Below are 24890 nucleotides of genomic sequence, written 5' to 3' on the forward strand. Positions count from 1 at the left end.
TGACAAAAGCAGTGTACAAATGCCTTATAACAACCCTAACGGCAGAGGAGGTCTCACCAATTTGCCACTTCAGAGACTTCCCTATAGTTTCTGCACCTATAAAAGACATGAGCTGGTTGAGACATGGCAAAACTGGAATCCCGACACAGGGAGGCAATTCAAAACAGGAGCAAGACTTCAGAGAATGTTGCCCTCTCTTAAATGTAGACATAGCAGCAGATCAGAAAAACAGGTGTTTTTTCCTCTGAGAAGATGTTTCAGGGAGCATTAAAAGAAAAAAAATAGCCAGGACCAAGAAGTACTAACCTGACCATCTACAGTACAATTACTATAAAGTACAGGCACCAGGAAGCAGTGTGTTTTCTCATTTGTGGCTGGGAAGACAAATTTGCCATCAAGCTTCTTTTGGAGAACAGTAAGGGAGGGTTCAAAGCAAGATGCTGCTGCATGTTCATCTACTCTTGCACCGTCCTAGCACAGACCTCAGGACTTTCTTGTACTTTTCAGCCCTCAGCAGTTATAAAGTACCAGCAAACACACACACACTCAAGCCTGGGGAGCTTTCTGGTTTTCAGATGGAAGACTTCAAAAGGTTTCACAAAGGCTGAAATTAAAAGGCATTTGGATGTTTCCTCGACAAAAAAACTTGTTGTTTCTGTTCCTCAGGAAGTGCTGACACTTTGAAGACAACAACCAACCACAGTCACTGAGAAATGGCACAAGATATCTTTGAGTTTGTCTCTGCCAATGCTTTGACCTCGCCACAGCGACCAGCCAGAACTTGCTGGAAAGCTCTCAATGCTTGGGAAAATAGTGGCACCATTCTACCATCTCTCATCCAAAGCAATATACGAACACATTGTACTTCTGGAACAATTCTGGCCCTGGCTGCACTTTGGGGCTATAAATGCAGACAGCAGTGGAGCGGGGCACACAAGAAGAGTAGTGAAAAGCTAGCAGTAACGATGGATGCTGTTTTTTCCAGAGTCCAGTATAGCTGCTACAAGGAACAAACCATGCACATGGAACTCTGCACCATGCTCACACTTCCCAGGCATGCCTGGATTGAAATCCTGACGGATTTCTGTACTTAGTGCAGGCTGCAGAGCAGGTTTACTTGGAGTTTTAGAGACCAGCAACACAAAGCTACTTCTGAGAGAATGATGCTGTTCAGATATATTGCAATACAGCAGTGGAAAACAGAGTCTCTGGCACAACTAGAAACAAACAGTTTTCCAAGAACTATTTCACTTTGTGGAAAGGATGTGGCTGTGAACATACATTTTGTTATGGGGAGCAGGGGGTGGGGGGAAGCCAACACCATCTCCTAACACATCCAGTGCAAGCATTTGTGTAACACAATAGTTTGCAAGCCCAGGGCAAGATGTTGCATGTTTAGAAATCCTGAGGCAGAAAGGCAAAAGGTCTTTAAGGAAGTGGTACTTGTTTTCCTTGCAATTTCTTTGTGTATCTGAATTACAAACAATGGCTAGTCTGAAGTAGTTTATGTATTCTGGTCAGGGATCCTCCACAGACAATCCTACTGATGCTATGGATTTTTCTAGGAGTCCAGATCTGATCAGACTCTTGCTACCAAACTACCAGCTTCTGTGACATATATAAAGCCAATATGGAAGAACTACACATCTCTATTTTTTTTGTCTCTGCATAAGGAGCCTTACCTAGAACATTTTAAATACCCTTAGCAAAGAATAAAAATCCAGTGGAACTATGTTAAGAATGGATTTGCATAGAGAGGAAATATATGGGTGTCCAGTAGAGAGAAGCAGCTCAGTCATGTTTTGACACATGAGAATTCATGTGTCACAGCCTGGCCCCAGGATAACCAGTGGCAAAACATTTTGCCATAGGGCCAGTGGTGTGGATCGTACTAATGCCAGCAGACACTGGACCTGGCTGTCCTTCCAGCTCCAAAGTTCATGCTTTCCTTCTTTGTTCATCAGATATTCAAAGCAACAGTATCTCATTCCTCTCCTGTTTTCAAGAATAAAATCCCCTTGAGAAGCCTTCTCTGTTCTCTTCCCACTTACACTTCCAGCTGTCTTTTGCCTTTGCACTACTAGTTCTGTGAAAATCCAGGTCAACTCTGAAAATAACTTCCTGGCATTTTTAAAAAACCTTTTACTCCGTGATTTTAGATGGAATTTTGATCCTTTCCAATGCTTGCGATTGGCCAAGGAGATCACACAAATCAGATGAGCTAGTTCCAACTATCAACCTGTTTCTATCCCTGGATTGGGTGAGAACTTCAAGCATTAATTTGCCAGGTGATTTAAACTGTGTTTTCCACATATACATGCATTCAGATTAGTTCTCTGCTAACAGCAGCTCACCAGCAGTAAAATCAGCTATAAAACTCCATCATCAGCTGCTTTATGAGCCAAATCTCTGAAACGTTACACAAGATGACTGCCTATTTCCCAGGCCTACAGAAAAAGACAAAATTACTGCAAGGAGCTCACTTCGTTATCACTGCACTGAACGTGTTGGATCAACATTAAGGCACTGCAAAGCAGCCCCTGTCCCCAGGAGTTTAAGATCTAAACCAGAGAGAGCAGAGAATAGTCCTGAATTGCCTTTTCTTATGGTGGAATATTTCAGATGAATAAAGCTGCGGGTTTTGGCAGGCAGTAGCCAGCTCTGAACAATTTGCTTTGTATCCAGACTGCTTAAAAGATACCAGGGTGAATCCATCCCATTGATTTTTGTTTGGGAAGAATCCCAGGTCTCTGATTTAACTCTGTTTTTTGATTGCACATTATAGCTGTGCCAGACAGATAACCATCCAAAGCAACAGCATCCCCTCTAGCACATCCTTTGGGAGCTTACATTAATGTCAGGGTAGTTCAGGCACCTTCTGTCCTTGTTTCTCCTCCAGGACCACGTGGCCACTATAAGCCAAATGAGCAACAACACTTTACATGCACTCAGGAGCAAGCTTGAATTATCACAGCTATGACACAACATCAACATGGTCCACACCTGTACTCCTAACATGGTCTGGAGCCCTGTGAGCCTTCCCTGGGAACCCAAAACAGTTGCTCATGTCCAGTCACTGCCTCAGTTTTAGTGGGAAATTGCCTCCCTGCAGTTCAGGTGGAAGAATATTTTAAGCAAAGGTATTGTAGCCTGATGACCGAAGTGGCAAGTTAAGGGAAGGCATCCAGTAGCTGGAAATAAAGCTCCATTACATTGTATTAAATATTAAGCTCAGTGTAATAAGCCAGAGAATTGCATACTGAATTAATAATGTTATTTATTCCATTTAGTAGAGTATGGAGAACACTTAATCATCACAGCATTGTAGATCAGAGCTGACATCAGCATCTCAGCTCTAAGAGTATTTTATGGAAAACATAGAGGTGGATTGAATAGCTGGAAGTGAAGAGAGTGTGAATGTGTGAAATATAGCAGGTTTGGTAATAATAAAGTTATATGGCTTTAATTGTTCATTTGGATATTAATAGTCCAGCAACACTTTGTCTTAAGAAAGAACAAGCAAGTCCTCAAAGGTAAGCTTGGGTTGGAGCTTGTATAGGATCTGGAGGCACTTAATTTCTTTTCTTTTTGTAAAACATTTATTATTTTTAAAGCAAAAAGAAAAAGTACCTGCTTAACCAAAACAAGAAGATGTCATGGAGAATTCTGAAGTTTGCTTGGGTTTTTTTGGCAAAATGTAAATAAAATACTAAAAAGGTCTGAAGATGAAAAAATATGCTTATACAACAGTCTGAAAGCAATTCTTAATTAATTAATTTATTTTAAATCTAGAGTGGTCAACCACTCTTCCAGACTTCAAGACTGAAAACTAAATAAATTTTTGCAGGAAATTTCAGCAGGAGTCCTACCTTTTGAAATTCAGGGAATAAAATATTAAAGAGCTACAGTAGGACACCCAAGGTATCTTGCCTTTCATTATTCTTTCATTTTTCTTCTTCCTAATTTTGGGTTCTCCAATGGCCATCTTTTATAGCCCATGAAGAAATTGCTCCCCAGGCATCATGCAAGAATTCACATTTTCCTCCTTCACTCAGCAGGAACACCCTATCACTACTTAGGTACATTTCTCAATCCTAATGACGTCCAATTGAGTTCTAAAATTCAGTTTACTGGAGAGAGAAATAACTGATCTGCAGTTTCCTGCACTCTGATTTCCATGCCTTTCATGGAACAATTTCATTGACTTCACAGGAGCCTATCTGGATTTACACCTGTGTAAAAAGGAGGCAAGAAAACTCGACTCTTGGTGTGGAATATCAAGTTCATAAACGTGTTTTGTATCTCCAAGAATCTCCTCATCTACAAAGGTGAACAGCTGTTGCTATAAATCAGACAGCCTGAACCAGCCATTAGAACTTCATCCAGATGATCCCTTAAAAATATACAAAGGCAACATTTTGGAAATAAAAATCTGCCCTAATGTCCTCAGGGGCACCTTCTGTTGGAGAAAAAAAAATAATCTCATAAATCAAAGCTAAAATTAGCTCCCTTTAATGCTTTTTCAGGAGAGCCATGACTTAAGAGTAACATCGCCTTGAAAAGGCCTGTTAGATGACTTAAAGGATCCTAAACATCTGGCAGTTTGGTACATACTGCATTGGAGACATCTAGTGTCTTTTTCAACTTCTCCGTGGGTGTAACTCTTCAGCGTTAGCTAGAATGGCTGTATCTGGTTTACTTCCCATCAACCATTTTCTGTATTTGAGTAGGAAACACTTGCTAAAGTGTGGAAACAGCTGGCAGAGTTGGCTGTAGCTTGTATTAACAAAACATGCTCTTGTTTCTGACCACAGACTGGCCTTTAAGTTCTGACTGTGATTGCCGAGGGCTCTTCTTGGCTTTTTGGATGAGACCACGTCACCCAAGATGTACAAGTTCAGTGTGTTAAGGGTTGGTTCTTGGAGCATAATGCTTGCTGTCAGGAGGGATAAAGCTTTGTGTAAGTAGAGGGGAACAGGATGAGCAGCCTCATTTTATTAGCTGGGAAATTGAGACCAGGAATATTAAATTATTGGCCTCCAGTCATTTCCTAGTGAAAGAGACCCATATATTCCTTTCCGAGGGAAATGCCCTAACTAAGGCAGGCCAATATGCAAATCTTATCTACATACCTCTCAACAGCAGCGTAAATCCAACTGGGACAGGGTTGCTGGACTGAACCTCCTGCTGTTGGGAATGATGATTGCACAGATACCTGTGCTCCAGGGTCAATTTGGCACCCAGCTTCCCTGGGACACTCGGAAGCTCACATCACCACCTGCTTACTGGTAACTCCCAGCTACTTGAGTACATGGCATGCGTCTTCTGCTCTCACACATACCATGAGCATAAAATGCAACTCAAAGAAGCAAGATTGTTGGTTAGCCCTGCACTGATCACCTGTTCCCAGCATGGCAGTTTCCTTTATGTTCATCAAGATCACTGCTGAGTCCTGAAGGGGAAGGCCAAGTAACATATCGCTGTTCTATCGCTCTGTCATTTGTCTTTCTAAGGGTACTGGAGAGTCAAGACATAACATGAACATGGAAAAACCAACGAAACACAGACAGAGCTCTGCCTTGAGCCTTCAGACAGTCACACAGAGTAACACGCTCAGCTCCTTTCACTCAATCCCTTACGTTCTTCTGAAACTACGAAAAGGAACTTTATGATACACTGGAAGGGTTGAAGTATTAACTATAAAAAACTGGACTGAAATAACCAAGTACCTGGATTATTTTCTTTTTGATGTATGCTTATGTAAATTCAAATAAATATGTTTAAATGCAACCTTTCTTCAATTCTAGCAGAGCTTATTAAATCTATTTAAGTGAGACAAGCTAGGCTCCATGTAACACCAGGAACTCCCCTGACAGTTTGCCTTCCTACTTAACGTGATACTCTGCAATTACACATACCAGAGCCTTTCATTCAAGCATTTTAATTTACAAATACTTTTAACATTTTTTAATGCCCCTGTGGGCAGGCATTAAAGGTCCACTTTATTCAAGAGTAATCAATCGAAGTGTGGAGAAGCAGCCTGTTTTGCTCCAGATCACACACTGAAATACTAGCAGAGTTTAGAAAACTCCTTCCTTGTCCTTCCTTGGTAGTCACTCAGAAACATAATTTCTATTAACAGCAGATACATTCTTTTAATGCTGGTCCAAATGCTCCAAGCAGAAGTGCAGAGAGCAAACTCAGAAGCAAGCAGGCCATAGGAAGGAAATAGAGACTAAGAAGAATCAGACCAGAAGCACCCCAGAACCAGCCACAATGAGGGCACCCGTTGCTCTTTGCCAAGGTCACTTACCAAGCAAGCACTGCTCTCTGTGGTGCAAATCTGTCAGACATTTCCTCCACGCCTCTTCCCAGAGCCAAGCATCTTCGAGAGGAGAAAAAAGTATTACTGAATGACATCAGTTATTAAATGAGTCAGTCTTATGTTTTCTCAGACATCATACAACAAACTGCACACTTCCATACAATCCTGACTTCTTCAGGACTGACAACCCATTGTTCAGGCTCATCTTTTCTTTTTTAAATTGTTAGGCTCATTATTTCAGGTGATTTTAATGCCCTTTAATAACATGATTTGCCCCTCTTTCACTGAGGGGTTCACCTCTCACAGAGATGAGGTGTGGTTAAACCCAGTCTTTAGGGCTAGTGGAGCCGAGAGAAAGCAGCCCAGCCTGATGAGTACCAAGAAGCACAGGTTCCAGTGGGACCCTTACCAGAGCCAGCTGCAGGGCACTAACTCCTTTTCTGCTGGGCCTCCAGACAGTCTCTATCACCCCTTAAACACTCAGAAGCACTTCAGCTATTAGACACAGGTCTTAAAAGCAACTGAAGAAGAGTCTTCCCTTCAAACCCAGGTTTTTAAAGAAGCAACACACAGCCAAGTACCTTCCATGCAGGAACCCAACTCCCACTGACACCTTTGCTTCACATCTGCAGGACATGAGCCCCAGGACGGAGCACAGCTGCCTCGGGCAGGCAGGCAATGCTCTGGCTGCTGGGCTGCTGTCAGGGGCTTCAGGTGACACAGACTTTAAATGAAGGGCAAGCCAAAATTCTTCGTGGCAGAAACTAGAGATATCGCTGTGTGTCCAAACCAAGTTGTATCTGTATTTCTTCATGTGCTCTTTGTAAGTGGAGTGTAATGATACACATGAGGAAGCCCCTGCCCTCCCTGGGGTTGGAGAGCATCTATAGCTTTGCACTAGAATTACCTGTGAGAGACTGTTCAAAAGATCTCTCTGGAGAGGTCAAATTTAGGTAAATGAGGTGCAGCTGTGCTGGTTTAGGGCCACAGAGCACCATCAGCCCCTAGGCATTAGGATAAAACCACCTACCTTGTCTTTGCTTGGGTTTTATAGTGAGACAGTGACCTGGCTGCAGAAAGAACAGAAGATAAAAGCCAAGGTGCAAGCTGCATCTGTTGGAAGTGATCCAGGCTGCAGCAGCGAGTTAAATAGCCCTAGGGATGGCTTGGAGAAAACCTTGCACCAGCATTTATGCTTGCAGGCCTGTTCCTCGCAATGCTTTAGGGGGATAAACCAAAACCTGCCATCCCTCCATGTAAATAAAGGGATTTGTCATAAAGCTAACAGATCCTGCTCTTGAGTAGTTGCCAAGAATATGAAGTGACAATGAGGTGCCTAAGAAAATAACTTTCCTACTGCCTGGGAAAAAACACTCCTCGGTAACATCACAGCTGTGATCAATACAGGCTTTGAAAGGAAACAGGGGCTTGAAAGACTCTGTGTATGTTCTGAACAAGGAGAACAAAGACAACAGATAAAACTGAGGTATGTTTTCAAGGGCTGCGTCTTACCTTCAATTATCAGCTTAAAAATAAGTTGCTGCAATGGTTACAGCCAGCCAGTTGCTCTGTGAGAACCTCATGCACACCTGGCAAACACAGGGAGCTGTAAACTGGTGTTTGCAGCCTTTTGGCCACCCAGGGGATCATTCTGACAGGTCGAGTCCATTGTGCATTCCCACAAATTCTTCAGGTGCCACTCTCTGGCTGCCCCATCACTGCAAAAAGTGATTGGGACTTTTTTTTTAAGCGCCCCCCTCAAGAATTTTTACAGTTGTATTGTGTTCAAAAAGTTGGAGCAGAGAAACATGAGCCTGCAACTTCCAAAACCCTGGGGCTCCACAGGAGTTTTGCAGTTCATTTACACTGAGACAGGAGTTGCTGCCAGGTTTGAACCCCAAACACCTCCCACTGCTACCCTTTTGGACACACACAGCTTTCTCCTACGATTTCCCCCATTCTTTCCAGTGGACTTGTAAGAACAAAGCAGCTCATGTTTGACAATTGCTCCGTGCAGAATCATTAGGTGTGATTGTGGAGTCCAGCGATGGAAATGATTTACCCAATGGGTCAGTCCCACTTTTCTGCAGAGGGCTCAGCCTGCCAGCTTTTACTGACTGTGGTGAGTCAGGCAGAAAACAGTTGCCGCTTTTTAAGAGCTATGTTCTCACAAACCCAAAGCTACGATGGACAGAGAACAAGCAAGCTCAGTTCATGAAGAAATACACTGGCTGCTCTTCCCGACTCATGTCACTCCACTGACTCCAGGGCAATTGCAACAGCACTGAAGGTGGACTCCATCCATCTAGGGAAAAACAAGGCTTCCTTCAAATCCTCTTTTATTTACTCCAGTCAGCTGTGCTGAGTGTATAGATTCAATCAGCTATTTCCTTAACCATAAAACCAGATGTGCGCCGTCACGGCCCATCTACAGGGACTGAATCCATGCCATTTAGAAAATGCAGAATAAAAATAAAAAATCCCAAGAAAGCTGAGATATGTTGATGTTTGGAGCTTTCAGAGTTTCCTAGGTAAATTGCTTTTCTTTTGAATCCCATTTATTTTTGTTACCTCCAAAGAAATGCTGTTTTAACCACATTTCTTGGAAACAGTGTTGAGATCTAATGGGTTGTTACTGATGTGAATTCTCAGGGGAGAGGCTGGAGAACAGAGGGAATGTAGTATTATCTTTGCTTCTGGGCATCAGCAACTTCTGCGAACAATGTGGTGCAGTACATGTCATTCTCTGCTGAGGCAATTAATTACCTTGGTCCCTAACAAGAAGAACTATTCAGCTTAAAAAAACCACTGCAGCCCTTTAGATTTAGGTTAGCTTCTGGGCATCTGGGTAGATGTGTGAATTAGAGAGGCTGTATTGCTCAGTTTTCCTGTTTCTTCTCAGACCATGTTCTGTTGTTTTCCACCATACTTCTGATGGACACTGCCACCTGAGGCAGGTCAGTGCACCAGCTCGTCTTTGCAGAGTCACCTTGGAAATGTGGCCTGGCTTCACCTCAGCTTTGAGTACCAGCTACCAAGTCTCCAGGTCACCTATTTCCCAAGTGAGCCTAAGGAACAGAGGAGAGGAAGGATTCCCATGGAGGACTGTGAGGAGTCCTCCATCTGCTGTGTCTCCTCCACCACAAAGGATGCTGCAGGTGATGCAGGTGGGGTCCGTCCAACACACACACACACACACACACCCACCCCAGTCTAACAACCGGCAGTGCCTGCCCATATGCTGCTCTTGCTGGGATGAAGATGTAGGGTGAGGAAACATCTGCGCTGCAGGAAACTATGCCCCACCTGAGCCTGCAGCTACAGAGAGGAGTTGTTGTACAGGAATGGGGTGGGATTTGCTGGCTGAAGGGTGCTTTAAGCAATGCAGCTGTAATATGCTACATGCCAGATTGTAGACATTCCTGGGGCAGATTTCCAGAATGTAAATAAACTTGGGATGTATGTATAAAACACCATACAATGTGGGCCCTGAAAGGCCTGGAGATTGCATGTCACTGCCTTTGTACACGTATAGCTTTCTCCAAGCCCTGGTGTCCCCTTCGATTCCAGTATCCACACGTATCAGTTCTTGTTCTATATTGGAGAAATTATCTCATAATTTCATAGCTCTCCAATGCACAAAGGCTCATTTCTGATTGAATTGTCCCTTGATTGCCACCACAAGATAACCCAGCTGTGAAATACCACAAATACCATGAACAGGGAGGCAGTGAGAACATGAGACTAGTCTGTGTTATTTAGTAAGGCCTGGGCAGGCTGCAGGTCTCTGGGTTTTAGTCCATCACGAGGTCCCAATTGCAAGGCTAGAGTCACAAGTGATTCACGGCATAGGGAAGTCTTGTTTTAGAAAATGAATGATCCAAACTCAGCAACTAGTGACTAGCACGCGGGCAAGCCATATCCTAATGCCTACCTGAACAGTATCTGCCCAATGTACACATCAGCGCTGTGAGCAGTCCTGTGCCATTTTAACATTGCCTGGAAGTAATATATAGAGGGGAAATAAGGCATCACAGATAACAAATACTCAAGAGAGACAAAGTGTAAACCCACCTCTAACAGCTGAGTGCTCTCAGTCTCTACGGAAAGATTGTTGCCATATAGATGTGGTTTCTCCTGATGCAAGGTGATACTCCAGACCTCAAAACTGTCAGTGGGAGTCTTTCTGTTGATACAATGATAATGCCTTTGTGTTATTGAGCACCACTAATTAAAACCAAACGTAGAGAATATTTTCCAAAGGTTACTTGCTATTCCCCCCCCCAAGAGAGTTGGCTGGCATCTGAAGAGGGGAGCTCTGCGTGGGCATGGGCACAAACATACATTAGTCTGGAGGTAGCTTGTGCCTCTGTCATAACTGTCACCGCTGCTGAGAGAAATAAAGCCAACAGGAAAAACAAACTCTTGAAACACATATAGCCCAATGTTGGATTTAAAAGCAAGAAAATATCACATGTACTCTTCTGCTCCTGACCTGTACTTTACACTGTACTATTTCGCTTGTTGTTCTTTCTGTTCCCCAGAGCAGAGAGAAACCAGATCTTAAAACTTTCACAATGAATTTTTAAATCAATAACATGTGAGACCTTGTCTAAAAGGTAAAGTTATTGTAAAAATCAATGTCAGAGGGAACGCTTTGCCAATTCAATTATACTTGTTCCTCTCAAACGGGGGGTGGGGTGTGGGGTGGGGGGTGGGTAGCAGGAAGGGAAAAGAGAAAAGATGCGGGCTTATTTCAAGCCCAATCAATGTTCCTTGGGCTAGCATCCCAATTTTGTAAATATTCTCAGGACTTCTTAAGCCAGCTCCCCTCAAGCGGTCATAATTAACTCTAAAGAGGGTTACCTTGTTTCAGAATCAGTCTAATGTCAAGCAGTGTTTCTGCCTGTGTCCACAATTTTAAAATAACGTTGTGTCCATTTGATGGCATGAAGGCTTCCCAGAAATGGGAACCATACGTCAAAATTTAAACACAAATAAGTGTGATTAGACATGGCAGCTGTCTAGAAAATATTCAGCTATTTCACTGAGTTTTGGGCAAAACATGAATGATTGTACCCATTCCAGTAAGTGCAGAACCAGAAAGGCTCCCACATTACCCTTTGCTTCTCAAGGCAAGTTTCATTTTAAGATTGATCCCAAAGAAAAAGAAACCAGCAAGATAAAAGTATAAACAGCTGTGCTCCTGCTGGCTTAGCTGGAGACTTCAAGGAGTTTGTGAATCACTGAAAGACATGTAGCATACAGCACCCAGCCAAACTGCTGAATTCAGGCCACTGAGGGAAGGGCTGAATGGCACAGCCAAATCCTTATACAGCTGTGGTATCGCAAAGGTGCTGGGCCATAAAATTTTCCCACTGGACATGATCTTTCTCTCTCCCATGCTACCTGGTATGCACCAATCTCTCTCAAGCTGCACATGGAGTGGGAGTTTTTTTGGGCAATAATAATCTTTTTGATCTGCATTTGTAGAAGATAGTTCTGAACTGTGATTCACGTTGCTGGAAGCTGCTTCAATGCAATAATACAGACAGAAATCATATCACTTCAGTCTTTGATCTGGACTTGCATTTTTGGCCTTGGCATAGACATGTCACCTCTGTGCCTTGTGGAGAGGAAACACACACCTGCCTGGCAGGGCTGATGTCAGGGTCTTTCTGGGATGCTGAGCCTGGAAATCCTTTAACTGTAAAGGGGCAAGAGCCCAAACATAGAGGTAGATGACACTGTCACACACTCAGGCACACCCTAATGTACACTACATGCAGTTTAATTCCAGACCTTCTCCCTCTACCAGAACCAAGACATGGGAACATCCTTGTGTCCAGGTATATTGTCCCAGCCCTTGCCAACAGACTGACAACATTCTTCCCATAGCTGAAAGACAATGACTAGGAAGTAAATAGCAACACCAGCAACTCAGGTGCAAAGCCAAACTCTGAATGACCCTGTCTTCTTTCATAGAACAGAAATCTCTTATAAATATACACCAAATACAGAATCAGTTACAGAAACACCCTGGAAATCTGTACTTGGTTATCTTGAAACTAAACCGCGCCAGGAATTTGGGTAAGTTTTTGCTTAAAGACTATCATTATTGGCACTTGATCAGATACAGATAAGTTAGGTTTCCAGCTTGTAAAGAGAATAACGCAAAAGGAATTGGAATATATTAATTTCACATGTTTCATCTCAGGACAGGTAGTTTTTTGGAGCACTAAAGAAACATTAATATAAATCTGTGTTATAATAGTGCTGTAAATTATAAGAAAGTTTTAAAGCTTCCAGTCCATGAGTTTTTGCAATATTTAAAAGGTTTTTTCAATATGGTATCAAGTGAACAAGATTCAGAAGTTGCTGAGCATGCATTTATTACTGTTTCTACCAAACATTTGATTACACTCTTTGGTTTGTCCCTCAGCAGGAGAAGAATGGAGTTCAAAGGTGCATTTTAAGACTTTTTAAGACTCATATTTCTAATTATGTTTTCAATAAATGCTAGTGTAATACCAATCCTGAACACAACTGGGCTTTGTCTATGCCTCTCCACAGAGTGCTTGCACTGAAGTGTTTACTGTCCTTCCAGACAAAAGGACTAAAGGCAGAAGCACTCCTTGCATTTCACAAGATGAAGTGTGACAGGGAGGTTTATCCAAGATCCTGCGGGTACCTTTTGCGAAGGATGGAATATAACCTTGGAATCCCTTCAGCCTTGATCCACATCCTTAAACATGTCATCTCTTGCACAAAAATGATATAGATGGGTCTCCTTGGAGGAGGACTGATTGTTCTCTGCAGATGTTCCTGACAGGACAGTGGCTACCCTACCTCTGTACGGTTCCATGGCTGTCTTGCAGGTGATGTATATGAAGTATGAAGCTGCTGGTCGTTTTCCTGCTGTGGAAGAGGACAGCAGATGTGAGCAAGAAGTAGAAATCAGGAAGTGGATAATTGCATATGACCATGAAAAACAGCAGTTGAAGACAGTGGTTTCCAGAGGAGGGTATGAACAGCACAGGAGCATGTTTTGAAAGGATGTGGTTATTTGGAGTAATGTGATAGATTCTGAAGGAAAAACAGCTTTGCTTTTTGGAATAGAGGTAAAAAACCAGTGCAGGCAGTAACAACTGTTACTGGCACAGCTAATCACATAGGACTATGAATTTCTCCAGGTCTTCAGCTCAGTTTAGACACCATAGAAAGAACATTAGGGCAAAGTTGGAGAATGAAACCACCTGCAAGGAATGGCAGATCTGTAAAGTGAGGCACTTGCCAAGATAAGAGATCAGGGAGGTGGGGAGCAGAGGTGTGCTACAGCTGTTGGTGTTTCATAGAGGTGCACACCAGGTCTCCTAACCTACAAGTGTATTGTAGAGGAGGTTGGGACAATCACTGCAAGTCTACTGCCTGGGGAAAAAAGGTGGAAGAGTCTGGAAAACATTCTATGCTGCAAAAGAAAGAAACAGCATCTAAGATGCTAGAACCAACCCATCCGTGATTTTTTCTTCCTGGAGGAATCACTTCAGGGAAATCTGTGTTTGTTACTGGTGCCTTACAGACTGTGTGCAAGTCAGCCTCCCTCCAGCACCTCATTTTCCCATGCTGAAACTGCCACGTTAATACGCTTCTCACTGGAATACTGAAGACAACTGACATTGGTAAAAAAAACTTTGGAACCTGCAGAAGAACATTTCTAGGCAATGGAATTATACCATCAGGATTTATGATGAAAACCTCAGTAGGCAGAGCACATTGCAGGACACAACCCTCAAAACATCCCCATCAAGTCTCCTTTTCTCCGAAGATCTCTGCTTACGCTGTAGAAGCAACAAAACACTTTAAAAATGTTGCATGGACAATAAATAAAGCCAATTGTCAAAGTACAGACAACAGATCAGGTGGAAACACTCCAAAAAAAAAATCACAGTGCTTTTAAGCTATTGTCTTTTCTGTTATAAAGGTATCACATCTGGTTCTTTACCTAAGATGTTGCTAGACAAGAGGGAAGAGGCATTAAAACCCTTTGAGACATTAAAGTATTAAAACATGCTGTAGTTTTATTAGGGAAGAAATGCACAATGGAGAGAGAATATCCTTTCAGTATCTTTTCACAAATTAACTGGCAGCCCTGAAAGCCATTTCCTTCCAAAAGCCTGGACTGATGTTACATCTGATCTCATGAAAATAGCCATAAAGTCTGACTTACCAAGATGACTCCACTGGCTTTCAGCCTCAGTGAATAGCATAACCCTAAAAATAGTGTTAAAGTCTATAAAATCAAAACAAAGTTTGATGTAAATACAGTTTTGCAAGTAAAAATTAAAATACTGAGTTCTCCATTAGAAAAACACGTATAATAGACCAGCTTGGGAAAATCTGTTTGAATACCATGAACTTTGTGGACATCAGTATGAAAGGCAAGCTGTTTTAAGAACATAATCTCATTTTCACTGATTGTCAGAAACCTGAAAAGTTCCTTCCAGAAGGTGATAGAAAAATTCTGTTGGGACCTGGCTGTGGATACTGGGATTGATTTGCTCTTGTGACTTGTTTTAACCGAGCTGCTCCTGCATGGTAGTGATATTTCTCTCTTCAGATACCCCTGTGAGCCAGATTGTGTTGCCATTTCTATTTTACAGATGGGGACAAACGCAGACAAGAGTAAAGAGTCAGAGTTCTAACTGCACTTGTTTATGGAAATTAAAGGATTTGTTGAAACACAGCTTAAACAGGCCTAGACAGGGCTTGATTTCCTTCCAGCCCGCTCCAATGGGAGGCTCCCAAACAACATAAAATACAACACCTGAATGTTATGATGAAAGGTTAGAACCATTTGTTGCAGAATCTGCTGGCTACTGTGGTCCCAATGGTTTTCCTGTGCTCATCCTCACTATGACTGACTGGAGTCATCAGCAAACTGCATGGAATGGCTGCAATTCACTCTGCCCTGGAGACTGTGAATAATGCAGCTTGTGAAATGCAACAATAAGGATGCCTTTGACATCTGTTCCAGTCCATTCATATGTCAACAACCACACCACATGGGAAGATGTCTTGAATGCCTAGAAAATGGTTTCTGTGTAGTTTTGGGAAGGAATCGAGCTTTTCAGGTTAGTCCCTGTGCTCTCTGAAGATGACTTAATAGATCGGGGAGTTTCTTCCAAAGGAGCTCTACCTATGCTCTGTATGAAGCTTGCGGAAACTTCTGGATGTTCCATTGATGACTTTCTGAACTGCCTTTTTAAAAAAAAAACAAATCCAAGACAAACCCAGTGTCACTGTCCTGGTGGTAATAGTGCTTAGAGACCTTAAGAGAGACTGTCCAGAGGTGCAGTTACTCAAGGCAAATCTGAACTGTTTCTCAGTTGCACATTTCTCTCTTAGTTTGTGTTTGAACACAGGCTTGGGATAAGTCCAAGAGCTCCTTCAGTCAGCCCATGCTGTAAGAGGTGCAGAGCATCCACACGCTGGTTGTATTCCTGCATGGCAGATCCCTGAGGGAGACTGCAAGCTCCCAGCAGATGGGGGTTTGCGGGTGCACATTGTGTCAACAAAGTGAGCAGCCTTTAAAAGACAGGCTTTCAAAGATGATTAAAAGGCCAGGTAGTCTCTAAGCCAGAAGAGAATAATCTCTCTGTCTCTGTGAAGTCCCTTCCTTTCCAGCGGCTGTACTGGCTGTTGCGGCCAAGCCAGAATGAAAGATGCTCTGCATGACTTTCAGTATTTACTCTCACAGGAAGCACAGCATCCTGTCTGGCGGTTGGTATGCTCACCACCTGACTCCAGTATGCTCCAAACAGCAAAGTCTTTTTACCCAACTGGAATGTGCTGTGGTTCAAATGCTGGGAATAAAATAAGCAAGAAGGGCCACTCTATTAACTGAGAGGTCAGCGCACTATTTGCTTAAGGGTTAGCATTGAACTGGGCTCTTTCTGTTGCAGCTGGGCAGAGAGGCATGCCACTGTATGTCTGCATCCTTAGTGACTGACACAACAGGGACTCCTAGAGACCTTGTAGTACTGCTGATCCTCTGTGCTACAGCCTTCAGCTGTTTGTAAGGGTGGCTAATAAAGAAAGGAACCAGGTCCAGGTTGCCAAAGGAAGTTAAGATCTGCCTTACCCTTTAAGGCAACATGTCTCCAAAGCTGGTCCTTCCAATCAACACTTCTGTTATTCTGTGGTGTAACATCAGCAGTAACAAGGAGTGATTCCACCACCCTTGCGTTTGGTACTGATGCGTTTGGCAGTATACAGTGCTTGGGCCTGGGTCCACCATTCACAGTATGTTGATAGACTGGAAAAGGTTCAGACGAGAGCCATGAGTTGAATTAAAAGGTTGCAAAATAGGTTTCAAGCAGAAGCATTAAATGCCGCAATGTATTCTTGTTACAGATCTTGCATTCTGTTGAAGCTGCAATAGGGGGAACAAAACTGACCATAGGCTTTTCATTCTGGCAGACAAAACATATAATGAGATTTGCTGGCGGGGGGTTGAACTGAGAATTTAGAGTAGCAGTAAAGTGAAAATTTCTAACAACTGTAACAATTTACTAAGTTAGCAATCAACTCTTCACTACTGGCAACCTCTGAAGCAAGGTTGGACTCCTTTCCCAAACACATATTCAGTTCAAAAGACATTGATCTGGAATTGATTTTGATTACTACAGTCTGTATTATATAGAAGATCAGAACTGATGAATATATATCTGATATAGAACTGATGAAATTATAGATTCCCTCTTTATGCTTCTAGAATACCATGAATCTTCCTAGAAATGTGGGAAACCTCTGATCCCCCTTTTTAGAGATATTCATTGACTTTAAGATACTCATTACTAGCTCTGACCAACTGACCTTAAACTTACTGCCTGACCACAAGTAATGCCTCCCAAGGAGGTGACACATTGCTGAACCCATGCAATTTTTTCCTCTTTAACTCAACTTGCATTTTTCTAGTTGAATAAACTTAGGGAAAGTTCACAGGGAACATATGATCTGTAATTTCATACAATAGCTAGCCGTAAACCCTCTGTCTGTGTTGATTCAGAAACCAAGAAACCCCCAAGATACATTTCTTAAAAACCAATTAAAACCTCCTCCAAACAGCACACAGATGTACAATCTCAGGTTGCACATAACACAAAACCAACCCAGCATTTTACTTCCTAATAAGCATAGCAATGTAAACACAACTACAGACATTGTTTTCTAATTAGGAGAATGTACCATGGGATGTTTACAGACCCCTGTGGAAATGTACGGACATTTGGTTGCCTAGCAAATGAAGGAAATGGAAAGCCTTCTCAGCTAGGACATTCATAATTAGGCTGGTAGAGGTAGAAATAAAAGCTGTAGGAGCAAACATAGGAAACAATCACACGCTGACCCAGGAAAGGCCAAGACAGTGCTAAGGGGAGGCACACAGAGGTATGCCTTACCAATGCTTTTTATTAGAATACTAGCTTACCACGGCTCTCAGTGTGTGATCAGCTGAATTCAGACTGCCTGCAGGAAGGACTCAGTGGCTGTGCCCACACATGGATGCTGCCGTGTGGCCTTGTCTCGATGGGACACGCTCTCGATGTTTGATACTTGGCAGTGCCTAGGAACTTCTCTCCTTCCTGGCAGGATATTGCTGGGCAGACACTGCGTTTATGAGGGACTAGAGTCCAGTCTGCCCCAGTGCGAGGCAACAGCTCCTGTTTGTGCAAAAAATCAGCAAGTGAGGCCCATTTGACATGCGGACATAAGACCAAAGAGATATGCACGTGCCACAGCACTTACAAAATGTGTTTCCTGATGGCTGAGAAGCAAAAGGCTTTGGCCAGCTGGATTTACAAGGCTGCACCATTTGTGACTGTGGCCCGGGTCTCTGAGAGGAGAACCTCCTGGGATCTCAGGCGCAGCTGTGTCTGAGAACTAGTTCATACCAATCCTTCAACTCTGCCTTTGCTGCGAGCCATGGAAAGCTAGTTCCTACACTGCTGGCTTTTGTGCTTCAATAAACAAAAGATTCTAAATGGACAATTTAATTTTTACTGCCACTGGGTCTAGCTCCAAAAGACAAACTTTGGAGTTCTGATTTTGTTGGTGTCACAAGGAAACTGTCCCCTTTTGCACACAGCAAGCAGTTTTGCTTCCAAATTCTTACACCTTCATGCTGATGTTGGTCTCATTCTCTTGGAAAGGGGATATAACAAAGCCTGGTGCAAAGAAACAACATGTTTTCCTTTGGGTTAAATGATAGACTAGATGTGGGAAAAGGTATCATGCACTTGCTTGTGAAAAAACCTGTTTTCTCAGGCATCATCCCCCATTGTGGTATTTGTTACCACAGAACAAACATTTTCCATCCCACGCACTACCCATAATTACATCAGACAAAGCTACCACCAGACTATGTTGTCTTCATACAACACTCCTTCTCCCTGGAAAAGCAGGAGGAAACGTGCCTATACAGCAAGAGTCAACCACACAGCACCACTGCCAGCCATTTCCTGGCCTACGAGTTTCTCCTTCCATCCTCCTACAACTCAAGGGTTTCACCTTGTAGTGCCTGGGTTTGGAAGGGGAGAGAAGTGTAAGGTTGCTTTGATTTAAAGATCGCTGTCTTAGTGCCAAGTTACATGACCAAACCAAGTACATGAATCCTGGATATAACTTGAAGAGAATTTGTTTTTAACCTGAAACCTTGAAGTTTGTGTATAGGAAAAAGTCAAGCATTCTCACATTGTTTTTTAATGTTAGGATGGCGGGAAGGTTGGTGAAATTAATTTCATAATAATCAGACAGGTCTGCTCCTGGCCAAACAATTTCCACACCTAGTAAATGGTGTTTGCAGCACTTTTAATCCCTGTCTCACAGATACTTCAGATCAGCAAAATTCAACCCTCCCAAAATTTATTTTCCAGTGCAAACACAAGGCTTTACATTGTGAAATTAAACCTGCTGATACTACCTTTCTTATCTCTCATGGACTCTCAGCAGTAGCTTCCACAGAGCACAGGGATACAGCCACTGTTCAGATAACGGGGTATGCTTGTGTCACTCAGCACCAGGATTTCTGCACAACTAGAAATTTTGCCTGCCTTTACCATACAGGAATAGAAGGTGTGGTGGAGCAGGGGGAAGGGATGTTTGCAATGGCTCTAATCTGCAAAGATGGTTTCCAGCTGCATTTCACATATGATTTGGGGTTTGGATGAAGTTTTGACAGAATTTCTCCATGAATTATGCAAGAGGCTGCTTGAACGCTGCAAGTACACAGAGGCACAAAGAGACTTGTTCAAGTACCCCTCAGAAAACACACTGTCATCTGATACACAACCAAATCAAAGCCCACTCCGAAAGGCGGATAGTCTTACACTGGGGAGGGAAAGTGAGCAGCGGACCCCCCAGTGCTGTGGGGTGCCGAGGTGGGGACATGCTGCCTCCTGTGAGGTGCTGCAGTGCAGCACTAGATGGTGCTGTATTTTACAAATAACTTTGCCTTGTGGGTCCCTTAATATTGGATGTGGGCTCAAAGATGTGGCAAACACACACAGATGCTCCTTTGAAGAAACGTTGCTGCTTTCTCCGAGGGAAGTATGGATTTTCCTTTCTGACTGTTTATAGCATAGGAGTTAATACAGATTATGACTTTGTAACTGGCGAGTTGCCAGTTAAACTCTCCAAGTGCTGCTGGTTTCCTTTGGGTGTGCGATGGGAACTTCAGAGCACTGTAGGAAGAGTGTCAGGAACAATGCCATGTCCATGTTTACCCTTCTCTGACTTACCCCCTTCCTCCTGATTTAGGCTGGTGGCAGTCTCCAAAAGTCCAGCAGCAAAACTGTACTTCCTCAACAGAAGCTCAGAGCCTCAGAGTGTTCAAAGCTCTGGCCTGCATAGGAACACTGTCATTGTGAAAATGGGTGGCACTGGGCATGTGGCTGGTGCCAGGAAAGTCTTCAGTGGTGTTTTAAGAGCAGCATGCGTCCTTGGTTTGTTACACTGCCACAGACTGCGTGATGTGAGGTGCTGGGACCCTGTACCTCCCTGCTGGAAGCAGTTATCACTTGCTGGGGTAGGGCTGTTCAAAACTGACAAGGGGGTGGGAGGTCATGGGCACCCACGTGAAGTGAAAGCAGAAACCTTTGAAATTAGTGGCCTAAAAACTCATGTGTGAAAGGAGATGGGCTGCATCCAGGGTTTACGCCTACTCCTGTTTTTGATTGCTCTTGTGCTGGGTCTGGTGCCTATCTGAAGATGCTGGGCAGAGATTCAAAGCTGGCTGATTACCCTGACTCTCAGCCACTCCAGCAGGCATAGCAGGTGCTCAGCAGTTGGCCAGATCCAGCCGAAGCTGCAATGGGCAAAGCCTCCTAGGAGCTCTCCCTGGGGTAGGAAGGGCTCAGAGACACCTGCTTATTCCAGTCAGCCATCCAAGGAAGCAGGCGCCCTCTCTTCCCTCCTAACTCCAGAGCTTGCTTTGATTCCAGGCGCAAGTGAGTTGGGTTTCCTGGCCACAAACAGGGCAATCCGAGCCAGGAAAGGGTAATTAATGTCAGAAAAGATCAGGGACGCAGTGCAGCAGAGCTCACTTGGCAGGAACACCAAGGAGGGAGGGGGAGATGTCTTCTAGAGAGTCTGCAAGAGGCCAAACCAGCCAAATGAGCTCTACAGTGGGCCGGGCCAGGTTGTTTACCTAGCAGCCAGTCTCTTCAAGGGGTTATTCAACTTTCTCTAGGGCATCAGCAGTCCAGACACAGCTTTTTGGAAGGGAAGGATGGGGCAAACATGGGTTTGTGTCTTCGTATAGGGAGAGGATGTGGGTGAAAGGATGAGGTTGTTCTAGATGGGAAATACGAGCCTGTGTAGAAGGCTTGTAGGGTGGAGGCTGGCACCACCAGTGTGTCTGCAGGGATGCTCAATAGCTGAGTGAGAACAGGCCCATCTCTGGCTGTGTGCTGAGCAGCCTGTCCCATCATACAGCATGGCAAGGTTTAGCTTTGGCAACAGAGGTGGTGTCTGGCTGCCAGAGCCTTGGAGGGGAGTCAGGAGCCGAGGAAGCACCGTTCCAATGGGCTAATGCACAGATGCTCAGGAGGCTGGCTTTGCTAAGAGTCAGCGCTTAAACAGAGAAAGAAGGTTTGTGATCACATCTGCTTCATAGTCTGCACAAATTCACCGTTTTCAGGGTGCCTAAAAGGATGGCATCTTCCACCTCAGGTAAAACCCAGCTATGGGATGTGCTGTGCTCCAATGCCAAGAAAAGTCTGGTAGCTAAATGAAATTAAGCTAGTTCACGATATGCCTAGGAGCTCTCCAAGATGCATCAATAGTGCTATGGGAATTAGCACCCTACAGTAGACTCCAGTGCTCTCAGCAAGAGTTGCCTTCTCTTATCCCCAGGTCCCTGCGGCGTCTCTAATATGACTAAGGGTGGCAGACCCAAGGGCTACATATAACCTGGAGCAGGGATAAGCAGAAAGAAAGAGGAGACTGTCTGAAGCATACAGCAGGGTAACAGAATATGTCATCTCATACCTGAGGATGCTATTTTGGGAGCTCAAGGCAGCTTGAGGGAAGTAGAGTTATTCAGATCACTGGGGAAAGGCATTGGAAGGGGCTGGCACCTCTCCCAGACTGGAGAGAGAGGAGCTGCAGACAGCCCAGGAAAACTAAAACACGCCTTCCCTTTTGTAAGGAAGAGTAGCCAAACCGGGACTCAGCCTTGGCTCAGAGTCCACCTGCAAAGTGTCTGCCACAGTCTGCTCTCACCATCATGCTTGTGTGGGCAGGAGGACATTGCTGGTCAGAGCTTATGGCAACAGGACCAGATTCTTAAAACCTCTCCCTACCCTGTTCACAACTAATTCTGACAGGTAATAGGAATCAGAGCCCTAAGCTCTCCATTTTTAATCCTCCCCTTGCTCATCTGTCAGATGGGTAAATTGAGGTACGCTGTGCCATGGTCTCTCTCACTCTCTTCATTCCAGGCTCACACTGTTCTGCCCAGTTCACCCAGCTCTCAGAATTTTGTCAGCTGTAGTTTTGTCTCCTTAGAGTTATTTTCCCTGTATCAGGCATAATATTTTCACATGGAATTCACTGCATTTCAGCACATTCTCTAGAAAAGACCTGACTGTCTTCTATCTCTAACTTTGATTGATTCTCTGGCCAGGAGAGCAGATTCATAGAAATTCTCAACAGAAACTCTGTCATGGAGAGGCACTAGGGGCCTCTCCCACTGCAGATTACTGTGAGGAAAAAATGTTTAAGTCTGCTGCTGCAAGTTTCAGTGCTGGAGGAAACAAGTCCTGACACTAAACTGCTACAGCCCACAACTGTGAGGGAGACTGATTGAGGCTGGGACTGCCACACTGGGGTGGGTACCTGATGTCTTGCTGAATTATCCCTTTGTAAATTCAAGGTAATACAGCCCACTGGCTGCCTGCACAGTGACTTTTAGATCTCATAGCAGGAGAGCCTGATGGCCAGAGGGTACTTTTAAGCAGACCAGAGAGGTAAAAGTCCTGCTTTCAATTAATTGCATCACCAGGGAACTGAAGGGCAATTTGGATTAAACTATTAAGGCTCTTTCAATCAGTTCCCAGGGGAAGATCCAGCAGGAGCAGAGGATTCAGCCAGAAATGGCAAATAGGGGAGTGAGCGAAACATGGGGAGGGTTGTACTTCTGCCCTGCATAAAATTCTGGTTTCACACTCACCCGGACCCCACCACTGCCAGCAGTGGGGGGATGTGGGGAGTCTGAGGCAGCTGACATGAAACCTGTTGTGTACAGCTGAGGGGGTCATTGTACTGATCTATTGCTTGCTGAGATAGAGGCTTGTATGGCCCAGACTGATTGTCTGGAGATCACTCAGCATCCCTTAGGAAAAGAAATAGAGCATTGCCCTGCTACCCTCACATACCCAGTTTGTGTGTGGCCCAGTTTCTGACTACTCATAAAGTAGCCTCTGTTTTAGACGATCCAACTTCTCAGTCTCTCCATGGGCAAAGCCAGGATTTTTTTTGGGTTTGCGCCTGATGCTGTCTATGGGATCTGCCTTGCTGTTCCTTCTTGAATTAGAAAGTACGCACTACTGGCAGCTAGAAGCAGAGTATTGCTCCCCATACAATGCCAAAGACTCATTTATTCTCTTCAAGTTCAAATAAATCTTTACTGTTTTGAAGTGTTAGAAAGGGCTGGCTTTTGTTCTATAACTACTGATTAGATGGGATTGCTTGAACTGCCTCACAGCTCCAGGCTATCAGGGCAGCACTCGGCTCCTCTGTACTACAAGGCCAGGCCAGTCTGGGGAAAGCATCTCTTTCACTCCCACCTGTATGCCTAGATAATCAGACCAAGTGATTCTGTGGCACCCCTGTTGTAAATCAGCCTAGAAACTGGGGGTGAGATAAGTGCTTTTTCTGTCCCCAGCTCAAGTTCCCCCAGGTGCGGTGTACATACCTGGCTCTGGATGTGATACAACAGCTTTTTCTGGCAGAAACATGGAGGCTGGTGACTCAGGGGATGGCTCTAGAAGTGTCTTCAGGCCTTAAAACAGTCATCCTGGGCAGAGAAAACAACAGCAGATGAACAGAGACAAAAAAAAATTGTATTTTATGAAGCAAGCTAATTTGTTAGTGGTATATAATTAACCAAGTGGCCCAGCCCAGACTATATCCAGAGCTATGGCAAGGAGCAAGTAGAACAAATCTATCTGAGTTCAATTTAGTAAAATAACATCCCCCCAAAAGTAGCTGGAAATCCTCTGTATCTGCATTTTAGTTTTGTCGTTTCTCTGCCTTTAAAAGTCAATGAATGCCAGATGTCCCTAATTTTGCTTTCCAGCGAACAGGTATCTTGCCCAAACCATCCCTTTTAAATTAAACACAATTTGCTGCAAAGTTAGTTTTGTAAAAGTGAGGAGGAGCTGGAGGGAAGGGACAAGAAAAACCCAAGAACTGCCAGCATCTATCATGTGCAAAATGAGTCTGAAGGAAATGGGGGACATGCAGCTGTCATGGCAAACAGCAACAGATTGAGGCCATGGCATGAAGCAGCATGGAGCTCTAATGAGCAGGAAGAGCAAAGCCAGAGCCACAATTTTATCCTGTGTTGATATTCTACAAGAAAAATGATCACAGAGAACATTTATTGCCCCCCTAACAAGATCAAGCTTAATAACAAAGCTACACATGTTATTTGCTGCAATGTTTGCCTATTGCATAAGCAGAAGTGCCTGTTGCCTAGATCCTCACTGCCTGCTGAGGTTCTCTCAGGCTGGCTGTGTACTAAGGAGGTAGGTCTGGAAGACCCCAGATCAGTGTGCACATACGTGGGCAAGACACAGATGGTGGGCGGCAGGGCACATACTTGGATTGTATTGGGCACAAGCTTAATTACAACAAATAAGGACAGACACGTTAAACAACCCCCAGTCCATTATGTTTTTCCCTCTGTTTGCCCAAAGCCCCTGCACCACTCGTATACCCTATGAAACAAAAATATATCGTTGGCATAAGTCAGCTTCACCCAAGGTGGGCTGCTGTGCCCAGC

At 44.0% G+C, this 24890-nt stretch overlaps 2 long non-coding RNA genes across 2 annotated transcripts in view; both read right to left on the reverse strand.

The window, feature by feature from the left end:
* The window catches only part of LOC129737486 (uncharacterized), a 45802-nt gene extending 39415 nt beyond the window's left edge, over positions 1-6387 (reverse strand). Inside the window, exon 1 of the long non-coding RNA XR_008735395.1 lies at positions 6314-6387. This is a non-coding gene — a long non-coding RNA (uncharacterized LOC129737486). The remainder of the gene's footprint in view (positions 1-6313) is intronic.
* Positions 6388-15828: 9441 nt separating this feature from the next.
* Positions 15829-23915, reverse strand: LOC129735261 (uncharacterized). The gene is made up of 3 exons (XR_008730681.1): positions 23799-23915; positions 17814-18045; positions 15829-16640 (listed from the first exon to the last, which is right to left on the reverse strand). It is a non-coding gene; the product is annotated as an uncharacterized LOC129735261 (long non-coding RNA).
* Between the last annotated feature and the right edge of the window lie 975 nt (positions 23916-24890).

This window comes from Falco cherrug, chromosome 1, assembly GCF_023634085.1.
Source record: "Falco cherrug isolate bFalChe1 chromosome 1, bFalChe1.pri, whole genome shotgun sequence".
In the NCBI taxonomy this organism is placed as follows: Eukaryota; Metazoa; Chordata; class Aves; order Falconiformes; family Falconidae; genus Falco; species Falco cherrug.